This window comes from Ovis canadensis, chromosome 3 (genome assembly GCF_042477335.2).
Source record: "Ovis canadensis isolate MfBH-ARS-UI-01 breed Bighorn chromosome 3, ARS-UI_OviCan_v2, whole genome shotgun sequence".
NCBI lineage: Eukaryota > Metazoa > Chordata > Mammalia > Artiodactyla > Bovidae > Ovis > Ovis canadensis.
The window spans coordinates 50597308-50613520 of record NC_091247.1 but is presented as its reverse complement, the minus strand read 5'-3'; the positions used below and the strand labels follow the sequence as shown (position 1 = coordinate 50613520).

The following is a 16213-nucleotide window of genomic DNA, read 5'->3' as shown; positions in this document are numbered from 1 at the left end:
CTCTGGTTGGAGAAGGGTGGGATAACGGACTGTCAGAAGCAGAAAAGGCCCTGGAGAGTGGGTTCAATCTCTCATTTCATGGAGCCCATACAGCTCAGTGCTTGAACAAAGAGCAGTGGGTTGAATTCATTACCCTGTGGGGGTAGTATGAGAATAATGCCTTCCAATCATCAGGATGGAGAAAGAGAAGCAAAACCTTTCATTTATAAATAAATCCTAGATGCCCCACTGGGGAAAGTTCAGTCACATTTAGAGACTGAAGTGTTCATGACCCAGCTCAGCCAGGCCAAACAGCAACAGATGGTTCTGTTATGGATAAGAGCAGAGTTTCCCAAACTTGAGTGTGGAGCAGAACCACCTGCTAGGCTTGCTCAAACCCAGTGTCCCACTCAAGGCTTCTGATTCAGTAGATCTGGGGTTAAAGCTGAGAATTAAATTTCTAACAGTTTCCTAGCCCTGGAGAAGGCTGAAGGATTCTGGCCTTTCCAATCCTTGCTACTCAGTGTGTTGAGCCTGGGCCAGGAACATCCACATCGTCTGGGAGTTGTGAGAAACGAAGACTCTCAGGCCTCCTGAAACAATCCGCATTTTGACAATACCCCTGGTTGAACTGTGTGAACATTAAAGTGTGAGAAGTGATGTCAAGATTATTTAATCCAGGAGCCCATGCTTTGGCTAATCCTCTAAACCAGAGGTTGGCTATACTGTAGAATCATTTGAAGAGATCTAGAAAGGCCCCTACTCAGATATGGGCTTCCTGGGTGACTCAGTGGTAAATGATCTTCCTGCCAATGCAAGAGGGGCAGGATCAATCCCGGGGTCAGGAAGATCCCCTGGAGAAGGAAATGGCAACCCATTCCAGTATGGACAGAGGAGTCTGGTGGGCTATAGACCACATGGGGTCACAAAAGAGTCGGACACGACTTAGTGACTAAGTATACTGTCACCCTGCTTATTTAACTTATATGCAGAGCATATCATGAGAAATGCTGGGCTAGAAGAAGCACAATCTTGAATCAAGATTGCCAGGAGGAATAATAACCTCAGATATGCAGATGACACCACCCTTATGGCAGAAAGTGAAGAGGAACTAAAAAGCCTCTTGATGAAAGTGAAAGAAGAGAGTGAAAAAGTTGGCTTAAAGCTCAACATTCAGAAAACTAAGATCATGGCATCTGGTCCCATCACTTCATGGGAAAGAGATGGGGAAACAGTGGAAACAGTGTCAGACTTTATTTTTGGGGGCTCCAAAATCACTGCAGATGGTGACTGAATGAAATTAAATTAATTCACTTAATTTCATTTCAGCCATGAAATTAAAAGATGGTTACTCCTTGGAAGAAAAGTTATGAGCAACCTAGACAGTATATCAAAAAGTGGAGATATTACTTTGCCAACAAATGTCCGTCTAGCCAAGGCTATGGTTTTTCCAGTGGTCATGTATGGATGTGAGATTGGACTGTGAAGAAAGCTGAGCACCGAAGAATTGATGCTTTTGAACTGTGGTGTTGGATAAGACTCTTGAGAGTCCCTTGGACTGCAAGGAGGTCCAACCAGTCCATCCTAAAGGAGATCAGCCCTGGGTGTTCATTGGAAGGACTGATGCTAAAGCTGAAAATCCAATACTTTGGCCACCTCATGTGAAGAGTTGACTCATTGGAAAAAACTCTGATGCTGGGAGGGATTGAGGGTAGGAGGAGAAGGGGATGACAGGGGATGTGATGGCATCACCAACTTGATGCACATGAGTTTGGGTGAACTCCGGGAGCAAAGAGTTGGATACGATTGAGTGACTGAACTGAACTGAACAATAACAACCCAGGATATACCCCAGGCCAATTAAAAATTATATCAGAACCTCTGGTACTGTGTTCTTAGAATCTCTAGGTGACTTCAATGTGGCCATGTTTTGAACCTCTGTTTTAAATACAGTTGACCTCACCAGACAAATCCAGGGGTCTACCAGGAAACTCTGCATACCTGCTCCATCAGTTGTCTCATGATCGCCTCCAAATTTTCAACCAACCACTTGCTTTGAACTTGGAGTCACACCATTTGTTGTCCTCCTATTCAATAATCTACTCTGTTTTCTCAAACGTTTGTCCAAGTTTACTCTCTTGGTTCCAGTGCAGGTGGAAAGTAGCATCACCTCTAATATCTATGATGAATGTTATTCAAGTTTGAGGCTAGACCACTTCAAAATCACTTGTAGTGCTTCTTAAAAATGCTGACTGCAGGTGCCACCTGAAACAGAAGATTTGGGGTGTGTTTGGGGACCTGCTTTGTTTCAAACAAAATCCAAGTGATTCTGATGCATATAACACAGCACTACTGACCTAGACCTTCAGGTATACCTTCATCCCTTACTCAGGTTTATTGAACTTGTGGTAAACTCAGTAACTAGGAAATGTTCAGCTCAAGGGCATGAATTGAGAACTTCACATTGGGGAGTGTGTTCTCAGCTTCCTCACAAGAGACTAGACAGGAATATCTATGGTGCCTAGGCAAAAGCCATGGCCTGAGTCAGTCTGCCACATCCTTTCCTGGTGTCCAGCCTCTCTAGATTTTCTGGGTGCTATCCCAGACTCCAGTTTCTGGCTGTATTTGTTGTTACCAGTGAAAGTCAGGTTCATGGAGTTTAAGTATCTACATTCTGTGGCCTCTTGTAGTTTTATTTTCATTTTAATAGTTTTCTTGTTTCCACAATAATATTGCAAGTTTCTGGTTACAAGTTTTATCTCATCAGTTTATGTTCTTTTCTTGGGACAAGAGATTATTTGTCTTCTGAGGCATAGAGTAAGCTCTTGGAGGTGATTTTTCAGTACAGAGGAATGAAACAAGTCACAAAAATATAATTTGTCTCATTGGCCTCAAACTGTATCATAGGAGACTTTTTTTTTTTTTTTAACCATAGGCCTGAATGTCTATCAGTTCAGTTTATTTCAGTTGCTCAGTCATGTCCGACTCTTTGCGACCCCATGAATCGCAGCACGCCAGGCCTCCCTGTCCATCACCAACTCCTGGAGTTCACTCAGACTCACGTGCATCCAGTTGGTGATGCCATGCAGCCATCTCATCCTCTGTCGTCCCTTTCTCCTCCTGCCCCCAATCCCTCCCAGCATCAGGGTCTTTTCCAATGAGTCAACTCTTTGCATGAGGTGGCCAAAGTATTGGAGTTTCAGCTTTAGCATCAGTCCTTCCAATGAACACCCAGGACTGATCTCCTTTAGGATGGACTGGTTGGACCTCCTTGCAGTCCAAGGGACTCTCAGGAGTCTTCTCCAACACCACAGTTCAAAAGCATAAATTCTTTGGTGCTCAGCTTTCTTCAGAGTCCAACTCTCCAGTAGTTTCAAAACAAGCAAAGCAGCAAACAACCACATCTGATTAAGTTTCTCTGTTAAGTACAGGTTGACTCACAGGAGCAGCCTTCCAGGGATCCCTGCATGGTATCTGCTGCAGCTAAAATCTTGCTCTGATGCTTGTGAGCATACCTTCCATGTGAGACTGAGGAGTGGTTCTTTCCTGACTTATTCCTTTTCCCATGTAGATAAACAGCAATTACAGGGACCTGTATTTAATATCTTATAATAAGCTATAATAGAAAAGAATCTGAAAAAGAATCACTTTGCTGTACTCTGGAAACTGTTAATAATACAACATTATACATCAAGTGTACTTTTATAAAACAAAGGAAAACAAAAAGCCAAACAGTAATGGTGTTCTGGGGAGGTAAATTGATTTCTGAAGCAATTAAATTTTAAAAGTCTTTAATTATCTTGGATTACTTAGAAAAGAATAACATTATAAAATTGAGTTGGGCTGAAAATAACTTTCTAGTGTTCTTTTTTTAAATCAAATGTTAGACACCTACTGTACTGCAGATGAAACATAAAATTTGATTCATATAACAAATAAACTGGTATGTAAAAAAGTATGTAGATGCTAGAAAGAAATACACCGAAAGGCTAATGAAGGGTATATTTGGGAGACTAGGAATTATGAGTGGTTATTAATTACTTTATATTTTTGTGTATTTCTAGTTGTCTGCAATGAACATTTTGCATTGTGTTGCTTGCAAAGCAACTGGAAAAAATGTCATTAAAATAAAAAAAATAATTTAGGTATACTAAGGACATGTTATTTTTCAAAGTGAAACAATGATTTGGAAGAGTTTCTAGATTTGAAAACACAATCAAAATGAGAAGCAAGTGTAAATTTCTATAAAAACATCAGGGTTGGTGCTAAGGAGAGTGAGCTGTGAACTGGAGGATGGCATCCAGCCATTGGAACAATCTCGGGAAAGCTGGCTCTGTTTTCCACATGCCACATGCTGGCATCATCCTCTGTTTAAGCTGCAGCTGAAGCTTCTACTCCAGTTACTATTTGAAAACAGCCTTGCTGACAAACAGGAAGAATCCAGGTTGTCTTTATCCAACTTTGCCATTTGTTTCCCATAGACCAATTAGGTTTGGCTAGAGGCTCTCTTAAATAGCCATATAATTTTCTGTTGAAGATTAAATTGGTCAAAGAGAACTTCTCTTATTAAGGAGTAGATGAAAATACAAAAACACTTTGAGTTTTATCAGAGCTGGCCCCTGATAAAACTATGACAGAGGATAAGTTTCTCTCGGATGACTTCCTGGCAGCACCACAGCCTTCCTAAGTGAACATAAACCTGCAGATCTCCAAAGCTGGCACTAAAGCAGAAACACATTGGTGGGAAGGGGCAGTTGATCTTTGACTCTGAAACTTTCCTAGCCTTACCTTTGTGAACTCTCCCTGACTATTGTTTCCAGTCTCCTCCACAATGGGGAAGTACTTTTTTAATGCTCTGGCAAAAAATAGGAAGTGATAAAAATGGAAAATTCCATGAAAGTACAACTAAGGTATGGCCAAAGCCTTCAAGCAATGCTTCACCCAAAACTAGAAGATAAAGAGTAACAACATAAATCTAGATAATTCCAACTAACACTGTAAAAGTTACCATAACCATCTTGTAGTTTACTCTAGAGGACTCCAGAGAACTTTTCCTTTGTAACTATTGATATTTTACCGTGTAGCTGAAACATTGTATAGTGGAATAGACATAGATTTTAGAGTCAGGCAGATTTGGGTCAGAATATTGGTTCTGGCTATCCAACCGTGAATGAGGTAGTTAACTTCATTGATGGCTTTCCTGATGGCCCAATGGGTAAAGAATGTATCTGCAAAGTAGGAAACACGGGAGACTCAGGTTTTATCCCTGGGTCAGGAAGATCACCTGGAGTAGAAAACAACAACCCACTACACTATTTTTGCCTGAAAAATCCCATGGACAAAGGAGCCTGGTGGGCTACAGTCCAATGGACCACAAAGAGTCAGACTCTACTGAGCGACTAAGTACACACAACTTCATTGAGCTACCATCTTCTCAAACTTAAGTGATCATGATAACAAATTGTACTTTATTTTAGTTGTGGTCGATCATAATCCTATTTGCCAAGCATTCCACTTGTCATTCTCTTCCATACCCAGTATTATTAAGCCATCTTTGGAGATTTTCCAGCTATTACCAGAGCAAAAAATAGCCTATGGTAGATGTGTGCATGTTCAGTTACTCAGTTGTGTCTGACTTTGGGACTCCATAAACTGCTTGACAGGCTCCTCTATCCATGGAATTTTCTAGGCAAGAATACTGGAGCCATTTTCTCCTTCAGAGGAATCTTCCCAACCCAGTGATTGAATCCATGTCTCTTGCATCTCCTGCATTAGCAGGTGGATTCTTTACCCCGGTACCACCTGGGAAGCAAGAGAAGCTGGGTTGCTAACTAAAATAAAAGCACTAAACTAATGAATCAGGACCAACTCAAGAACATTCCACATCTCCAGTTTAAAGTTTCCCATATGTTTCCAATGTTGTTTTGGGATTACTATCGACTTCTATGTGCCTTCAGTTCAGTTCAGTTCAGTCGCTCAGTTGTGTCCGACTCTTTGAGACCCCATGAATCGCAGCATGCCAGGCCTCCCTGTCCATCACCATCTCCCGGAGTTCACTCAGACTCACGTCCATCGAGTCCGTGATGCCATCCAGCCATCTCATCCTCTGTTGTCCCCTTCTCCTCCTGCCCCCAATCTCTCCCAGCATCAGAGTCTTTTCCAATTAGTCAACTCTTCGCATGAGGTGGCCAAAGTACTGGAGCTTCAGCTTTAGCATCATTTCTTCCAAAGAAATCCCACGGTTGATCTCCTTCAGAATGGACTGGTTGGATCTCCTTGCAGTTCAAGGGACTCTCAAGAGTCTTCTCCAACACCACAGTTCAAACACATCAATTCTTTGGCACTCAGCCTTCTTCACAGTCCAACTCTCACATCCATACATGACCATAGGAAAAACCATAGCCTTGACTGGATGGACATTAGTCGGCAAAGTAATGTCTCTGCTTTTGAATATACTATCTAGGTTGGTCATAACTTTTCTCCCAAGGAGTAATCGTCTTTTAATTTCATGGTTGCAATCACCATCTGCAGTTAATTTGGAGCCCCCCAAAATAAAGTCTGACACTGTTTCTACTGTTTCCCCATCTATTTCCCATGAAGTGATGGGACCAGATGCCATGATCTTCGTTTTCTGAATGTTGCACTTTAAGCCAACTTTTTCACTCTCCTCTCTCACTTTCAACAAGAGGCTTTTTAGCTCCTCTTCACTTTCTGCCATAAGGGTGGTGTTATCTGCATATCTGAGGTTATTGATATTTCTCCCGGCAATCTTGATTCCAGCTTGTGTTTCTTCCAGTCCAGCGTTTCTCATGATGTACTCTGCATATAAGTTAAATAAGCAGGGTGACAATATACAGCCTTGATGCACTCCTTTTCCTATTTGGAACCAGTCTGTTGTTCCATGTCCAGTTCTAACTGTTGCTTTCTGACCTGCATACAGATTTCTCAAGAGGCAGGTGCCTTACAGTATCACATTTTCACATGCCAGGCTCTATTGAAATTATTCTCTTTGTTCCACAATTGATATTATATTGTGTATCAGGAAAGGAAGATAATATCTTTTTGTTCATAAGAGGACTAACCTAGGCTTATGGTAAGAAAATTGAACATCACTAGACATCCTGGATTTTAAGCTAACAGTGGGGACTAAATGGACTTTCAGGTTGTCTCCTTAGGGAAATGGGTGTATACTGCATGTAACAAGGGAATCAAGTATTTACTAGCTGAATAAGGCACTGCCAATTGTATTTCTGTTAGCCATGTACTCCACTTTTCCCTGTACTCCATTTTCCTTCTCCCTTTTTACCTGCAAGAGGGTTACGCTTCTCCTCCTTGTAGAACTTAGGAGTGACTATCTGACTCACTTGTCCAACAAAATAAATGCAGAAGTATTGTGTCATGTATGAGCAGAAGTTTAAGAACCAACACATATTTACTGTGTCTCTCGCTCCTCTGCAGTTTTCTGGTCAGAAGGTGTTCTTTCTGCTTACACTCTGGAACACTAATCTGGATTCCAGAAAAGCAACAATAACAAAACAATGTGGAGCAGAGATAACATTGATCTGAATTAGAGCTAGAGCAGAATAAAAAATAAACCTTTGTATTGTATGTTGTATATAACTAAGTTTGGTGTCTTTTCCTTCTTCATGTTGCTGAACTCAGGTTCAATGGTTCACCACTTAGAAGCCAATAATCAAGGGACAAATGTCTGTAGAAAGATGCTTTATTCAGAAGAGTTGGCAATCTAGGGAGAAGGTGGACTCATGTCCAGAGATCAACTCTGAAGATTCTGCACAGCCATGACAATTTTTAAAGGGAAAAAGAGGAAACAATCTCAGTTAATCATTAAGTTAAGAGGTCAGATTCCTTATTGTTTTTCCATTGTGTGCAGTCCTGCTGACTTCTCCTGATCTTTTGGATGTTCTCTTTCCTGCTTAGTCTGCCTGCAAATTTGCTAAGGGGGTAGAGAGGTCCTGCAAGGTTCAACTCAGTTCCTTTCAATATCACCTAGATTAAGCTGATTGATACAATAGTTGAGGCTATTGTGAATATCAAATAAGATAGCAGCATTTACCTGTTTCTAGAAAAGTATGTGGCACACAATATGGGTTCAATCATTTGTGTTAGGATAAAGTGGTGGGTATAACCTTTAGCTTACTTAATAGGCAGTATATATTTAATTATTTGAACCCCTTAAAACCCATCCTCAGAGAGGCCCACTTTTCTCTCATGTGTTATAGGACCCTCTTCATAATTCTTGTTTTCTGTCTGAGTACTTTCTTAATGGGCTTCCCTGGTGGCTCAGAGGTTAAAGAGTCTGCCTGCAAGGCGGGAGACCCGTGTTCAATCCCTGGGTCAGGAAGATCCCCTGGAGAAGGAAATGGCAACCCACTACAGAATTCTTGCCTGGAGAATCCCATAGACGGAGGAGCCTGGTAGGTTACAGTCCATGGGGTCGCAAAGAGTCGGACAGGACTGAGCGACTTCACTTTCACTTTCACTTTCTTGATCCTTGGTCATTACTACTAGGGACAATCTCAGTCTTTCAGCAATGCTTGCCTTCCATTTAACAGGGGTACAGGCAAGGAAATCTTCTCACAAATGATAAAAATATGATAATGAAGCATGGAGCTTTTAATTTATCATTTTATATATCAAAGACATGTATAAATATCACATACAGTATGATGGATTCTACATGTAATGACTTCTTTATGGCATTTCTTGCCTGGAATATTGCTGTCTTTCACTGAATCTTGAGAAGTACTGTGGTCATAACTAAAGAATTAGTGGAGAAGGAATAAAACATTTCATGGACATTCAAAAAATTTTTTCTCTTTAAATATATATATTTTTTGAAGTATAGTTGACTTACAATGTATCATGTGCACAGCAAGGTGATGCAGATATACAAATACACATATATTACTTTTGAAATTAATTTCCATCATGTTATTACAGGATGTTGACTATAGTTCCCTATAATAAAGTAAACCTTTGTTGCTTGTTTTTTTTTCTTCTTCTTTATTTTATTTTTTAATACAAATTTATTTATTTTAATTGGAGGTTAATTACTTTACAATATTGTATTGGTTTTGCTACACATCAACATGAATCTGCCACATGTATACACATGTCCCCATCCTGAACCCCCCTCCCTCCTCCCACCCTGTACCATCCCTCTGGGTCTCTATTTCATAATTAGAAACCTAGCATTCTACTCATACTAAGTCAAATAAATAGAATAAAAATGTCATAATTTTTTAATTAGGCAAAAATTCACGTTTTCTAAAATATATATTATTATACATATTTATATATATGTATACAAAAGCTTTTCTGCTACACTTGATAAAGGCTTGAGAAAGAACATGAAAAAAAGAGATGGAGAAATTGGAGAACATGAATTAAATGAAAAGGGAGCACTGAAAATGAAATAGAAAAAGTGAAAAAACTAGATAAAGATCATCATATAGTCCAATTGTTTTTGAACATGAATGCTCATTAGAAACATATATGGAGCTCTGAAGAAAAAGAGCAATACCTGAGCATTTGTATTTTTCAAAAAATTTCAAGATAATTCTGATGTGCTTCTGGATTTTAAAAAGTGGTTATAGGAGCTGGGCCAGAGTTGCTGGGACGGGGTCTGAAGGTGATGGCTCTGACTGAAGGCCTCGAGACGGCGTTTCTCGCTGTTCCTGCCGTCGCTGCCTGGGCCTCGGTCCCTCATCTTCATGAGAGGAGACAGAACCCTGAAGCAAAGAAATCACAGAACAAGTATTCAAGGGCCATGCAAGCCAACTGTAGTCAACTGCACAGCCCTTCAGGAGCTGCAGGCAGTGAGGATGCCTCAGCCTCCCAGTGTGTCCAAACAAGACTGACAGGAGAAGCTTCCTGTCTTTATTCTGGAGATGTTCATATCCAGATAAACTCCCTACCTAAAGAATGTGCTGAAAATCCAAGCTCCAGAAATACAAGGTCAGGTGTCCACAGCTGTACCCATGGGTGTGTACATAGTTGCTTGCGGAGTCACTCCCACAGTGAAGCCAGGCAACCTGATGATAGCGACACGGAGTATGGAGATCATGGTAGCAGCTTCTTCTCAGAATTCCGGTATCTCTTCAAGTGGTTGCAGAAGAGTCTTCCATATATTTTGATGCTGGGTGTCAAACTTGTTATGCAGCATATAACAGGAATTTCTCTTGGAATTGGGCTGCTTACAACTTTTATATATGCAAACAAAAGCATTGTAAATCAGGTTTTTCTAAGAGAAAGGTGCTCAAAGATTCAGTGTGCTTGGTTACTGGTATTCTTAGCAGGATCTTCTGTTCTTTTATATTACACTTTTCATTCTCAGTCACTTTACTACTGCTTAATTTTTTAAAATCCTGCTTTGGACTATTCAAGCTTCTGGGAAGTACTTTGGGGTGTTGGAATTACAGACTTCATTCTGAAATTCCTCTTCATGGGTTTAAAATGCCTTATTTTATTGGTGCCTTCTTTCATCATGCCTTTTAAATCCAAGGGTTATTGGTATATGCTTTTAGAAGAATTATGTCAGTATTACCGAACTTTTGTTCCCATACCAGTTTGGTTTCGTTACCTTATAAGCTATGGGGAGTTTGGTAATGTAACTAGATGGAGTCTTGGGATATTGCTGGCTTTACTCTACCTCATACTAAAACTTCTGGACTTTTTTGGACACCTGAGAACTTTTAGACAGGTTTTGCGAATATTTGTTACATGGCCAAGTTATGGAGTCCCTGCCAGCAAGAGACAGTGTTCAGACATGGCTGATATTTGTTCAATATGTCAAGCTGAATTTCAAAAGCCAATTCTTCTCATCTGTCAGCATATATTTTGTGAAGAGTGCATTACCTTATGGTTTAACAGAGAAAAAACATGTCCGCTGTGCAGAACTGTGATTTCAGACCATATAAACAAATGGAAAGATGGAGCCACTTCATCACACCTTCAAATATATTAAGTTTTCAACTTAATATTAAGGCCACAAAACACTAATTTTATTCAGTTACAGTGACTACTGGTAAAGACATTAGAATGGATTTTTAGGGCTGAAAGTTAAGGAAAATGTTCCCAAATTGTTTTAGAGTATTATAGTTAATACTTAAGTGTATAGTCCAGTTTATCAAAATAGTAAATGAAAGATCCTATATTATATAAGTGATGTTCAGTCAAATGCATATGAAACATTTATTCTATCCTTATTTGACTTATGATGGCAGTGTTAAATTGTAAATGTGTTTTCTTGTTAATGTTACCAAAATGACAATTGGGTAATACAACTAGTGGTTTTAGAGGAATTCAGGTATTCTTTCCAGACATTGTTTTCAGAATAAAGAGTATTTTTCATAATATTTTAAAGTACACATTATCTGAAAGTAGAATTTTCTTTAGCATTGAATTTTATAATTCCCATTCTAAAAATCTTAAATTTTTTCCTAAAATTTGTATTTTTAAATGAAAGCTATAAATGTTACATTTTACCTGTACAATCAAAATTTTCTAAGGAAGGCTAATTTACTGAGGATGAAATATTTTAGTATTGTTATTCTCTGCAATATGATTAGCAGTCATTGAGAATAAAAGACAAATTCCTTTTCTTTGTGGACATAATACATACAATCCTGCCCTCAGCTTTAATGTTCATGATTTTGCTTCTTGTATAGTGCCATGGAGTTTCTTGAATTAACTATTAAAATAATTCACATGGATTAAAAAAAGATAAACAAAAATAAAAAATAAAAAGTGGTTATAGATTTTTCCATTAGATCTTAGTTTTGGTGATATAGAGTTCTATTATTTTTCTGTTGACCAATCATGATATAATGGTATTAAATGAGTAATGTTTACATAATCACAATTGTAAAAGATGTTTACCAGTTTTTACAATCAATAGCCAGACACAAAATAAAAGATAATTACACTTGCAAGCCATAATTGGAACATGATTAACTTAACAATATAAAATAATTACATACAGTTTGGGGGAGGGCAAGCAGTGTAATGCGGTAAGTGTGTGTACATGGATGTTTTCCTCTACTGAGTCAGTCTGTCTTTTGGTTGTTGTATTTAATTCATTTACATAAAGTAATTATCCGTATGTATGACATTATTACCATTTTCTTAATTGTTTTGGGTTTATTTTCTGTAGGTCTTTACTTTCTCTTATGTTTCCTGTCTAGAGAAGTTCCTTTAGCATATGTTGTAGAGCTGGTTTGGTGGTGCTGAATTCTCTTAACTTTTGCTTGTCTGAAAAGCTTTTGATTTCCCCATCAAATCTGAAAGAGAGTCTTACAGGGTAGAATATACTTGGTTGTATCCTTCTCTTTCATCACTTTAAATATATCATGCCATTCCCTTCTGTCTTGTAGAGTTTCTGTTGAGACATCAGCTGATAGCCTGATGGGACTTCCTTTATATATTATTGATCCTTTTTCCCTTCTTGCTTTGAATATTTTATCTTTGTCTATAATTTTTCTTCAGTTTGATTACTGTATGTCTTGGTGTGTTCCTCCTTGGGTTTATCCTGCCTGGGACTCCCTGTACTTCCTGCACTTGGTTGACTATTTCCTTTCCCATGTTCAGGAAGTTTTCAGCTATTATCTCTTCAAATATTTTCTCAGATTCTTTCTCTCTCTTGTCTCCTTCTGGGACCCTTATAATACAAATGTTCAGTTCAGTTCAGTTGCTCAGTTGTGTCCGACTCTTTGCAACCCCATGAATTGCAGCACGCCAGGCTACCCTGTCCATCACCATCTCCCGGAGTTCACTCAGACTCACGTCCATCGAGTCCATGATGCCATCCAGTCATCTCATCCTGGGTCGTCCCCTTCTCCTCCTGCCCCCAATCCCTCCCAGCATCAGAGTCTTTTCCAATGAGTCAACTCTTCGCATGAGGTGTCCAAAGTACTGGAGCTTCAGCTTTAGCATCATTCCTTCCAAAGAAATCCCAGGGTTGATCTCTTTAATACAAATGTTGGAGCATTTAATGTTGTCCCAGAGGTCTCTTAGGATGTCTTCATTTCTTTTCATTCCTTTTTCTATATTATGGTTTGTGGCAGTGATTTCTACCATTCTGTCCTCCAGTTCATTTATCCATTTTTCTGCCTCAGCTATTCTGCTATTGATTCCTTCTAGTGTATTGTTCTCAGTTTGTTTGTTCTTTATTTCTTCTAGGTTTTTGGCAAACATTTCTTGCATCTTCTCAATCTTCACTGTCATTCTTTTCCCGAGATCTTGACTCATCTTCACTATTATTATTCTGAATTCTTTTCCTGGAAAGTTACCCATCTCCACTTCATTTAGTTCTTTTCCTGGAATTTTATCTTGCCCTTCATCTGGGACATAATTGCCTGCTTTTTCATCATGATTAACTTTCTGTAATATGGTTTTTGTTTTAGCTGCTGTTAGACTGTCCTTCTGGTTTCTTCTGTCTGCCCTCTGATGGGTGAGGCTATCTAGTGGGCAGGGCCTTACTCAGTAAATCTTTAATCCAATTATCTCCTGATAGGTGGGGCTGCACTCCCTCCCTGGTAGTTGCTTGGCCTGAGGGGACCCAGGCCCAGGGCTGGGTCTATGGTAGGGTTAATGGTGAACACCAAGAGGGTTTATGCCAAGGGGGACCTTCCAATGTCCATATCCCTGTGGTGAGCCACTGTCAACCCATGCCTCTACTAGCATGTAGTTTTGTTTCTGTCTGCTGTGGGGTTACCGCTCCTCTCCTCTGGGTCTTGGTGCATGCAAAATTTTGTTTGTGCCCTCCAAGCCTGGAGTCTCTGTTTCCCTCAGTACTTTGGAAAGCCTGTAATCAAATCCTGCTAGCCCTCAAGGCCAGATTCTCTGGAGATTCTCAGGCCCTTTGTTGGGTCCCCAGGCTTAGAAGCCTGACATGGGGTTCAAAACATTCACGATAGTGTGAGAACTTCTTTGGTATTATTGTTCTCAGGCCTTCCTGTCTGTAAGTCACCTGCCTGGCAGGTATGGGATTTGATTGTATCATAATAGCGCCTCTCTTCTGTTTTGCTGCAGTTTCTTTTTTGTCTTTGGACATGAGGTATCATTTTTTTGGTGTGTTGCAGTGTCCTCCTGTTGATGGTTGTTCAACAACTATTTGCAATTTTGGTGCTTTTGCAGGAGATGAGCACACATCCTCCTACCCCACCATCTTGATCTGGAAAATGTTCACGGACATTTTTATAGACATGGGATTTTTGTGGCTTTAGGCACAACAAATAACCTCTGTATGCCTTATTTTCAACATACATAACATGGAAATGAAAATATTTTCTTTAGAGAAATATGAGTGTAGTATATTCATAAGGTCTAGGAGAACATTTAGTGTATAGTTGACACTCAAACTACTGCACAATTGCACTCATCTCACACACTAATAAAGTAATGCTCAAAATTCTCCAAGCCAGGCTTCAGCAATGCATGAACCGTGGACTTCTAGATGTTCAAGCGGGTTTTAGAAAAGGCAGAGGAATGAGAGATCAAATTGCCAACATCCGCTGGATCATGGAAAAAGCTAGAGAGTTCCAGAAATACATCTATTTTTGCTTTATTGACTATGCCAAAGCCTTTGACTATGTGGATCACAAGAAACTGTAGAAAATTCTGAAAGAGATGGGAATACCAGACCACCTGACCTGCCTCTTGAGAAACCTATATGCAGGCCAGGAAGCAACAGTTAGAACTGGACATGGAACAACAGACTGGTTCCAAATAGGAAAAGGAATATGTCAAGGCTGTATATTGTCACCCTGCTTATTTAACTTCTATGCAGAGTACATCATGAGAAACACTGGGCTGGAAGAAGCACAAGCTGGAATTAAGATTGCCAGGAGAAATATCAATAACCTTAGATATGCAGATGACACCACCCTTATGGCAGAAACTGAAGAGGAACTAAAAAGCCTCTTGATGAAAGTGAAAGAGGAGAGTGAAAAAGCTGGCTTAAAGTTCAACATTCAGAAAACAAAGATCATGGCATCTGGTCCCATCACTTCATGGCAAATAAATGGGAAACAGTGGAAACAGTGGCTGACTTTATTTTTTGGGGCTCCAAAATCACTGCAGATGGTGATTGCAGCCATGAAATTAAAAGACGCTTACTCATTGGAAGGAAAGTTATGACCAACCTAGATAGCATATTCAAAAGCAGAGACATTAGTTTGTCAACAAAGGTCCATCTAGTCAAGGCTATGGTTTTACCAGTGGTCATGTATGGATGTGAGAGTTGAACTGTGAAGAAAGCTGAGCACAGAAGAATTGAAGCTTTTGAACTGTGGTGCTGGAGAAGACTCTTGAGAGTCCCTTGGACTGCAAAGAAATCCAACCAGTCCATTCTGAAGGAGATCAGTCCTGGGATTTCTTTGGAAGGAATGATGCTAAAGCTGAAACTCCAGTACTTTGGCCACCTCATGCAAAGAGTTGACTCATTGGAAAAGACTCTGATGCTGGGAGGGATAGAGGGCAGGAGGAGAAGGGGATGACAGAGGATGAGATGGCTGGATGGCATCACCAACTTGATGGCTGTGCATCTGAGTGAACTCCGGGAGGTGGTGATGGACAGGGAGGCCTGGCATGCTGCAATTCATGTTGTCGCAAAGAGTTGGACATGACTGAGCGGCTGAACTGAACTGAACTGAATTGACACTCAATACAACCACAAATATTTAAAACTCAAATAATGTGTCTCTAATGGTGAAATTGTAGGTAGTGGTGTTGCTTTGGTTGTTGTATAATTTTTGTTTGGCTTTTGAAAGTACTATCTTAAACTCAAACAATTACCCATTTTTGCTTAAGCCAGCCCTTCTCAGTAAAAATAACAAATTTTCTCTTATGACAGAATGTCCTGGATTTCTTCAACAAAAATTACGAACTCTTGGAAGATAAGAGCTTATAAATGGTTGGACAATGATAAGAAAACTTGATGTGTGATATGTTTCAATTTCAGAAAAAATATTTTCCCTTTATCCCCCAAGCCTTTAAAGCAAGGACATTTGAACAACCTTCTTGAATTATAGCCCTTTTGGTGCAGTTTAAATCATCATCACTCACAGAGGCAGAAACCATGACTTATAGGATTAAGACATGGGCTAATAATATCCCAATCTTAGGGCTTCAGAGTCTTGATTTTCTCAAGTCCGATAACCCTGCATATGTCACTTGACCTCCCTCTACTTACATTTTCTCTGCTGAAAAATCA

The 16213-nt window shown here is 39.7% G+C and overlaps 1 pseudogene; it reads left to right on the top strand.

The window, feature by feature from the left end:
* The first annotated feature begins 9687 nt into the window (after positions 1-9687).
* Positions 9688-11315, top strand: LOC138438098 (E3 ubiquitin-protein ligase RNFT1 pseudogene; annotated as a pseudogene).
* The last annotated feature ends 4898 nt before the right edge of the window (positions 11316-16213 follow it).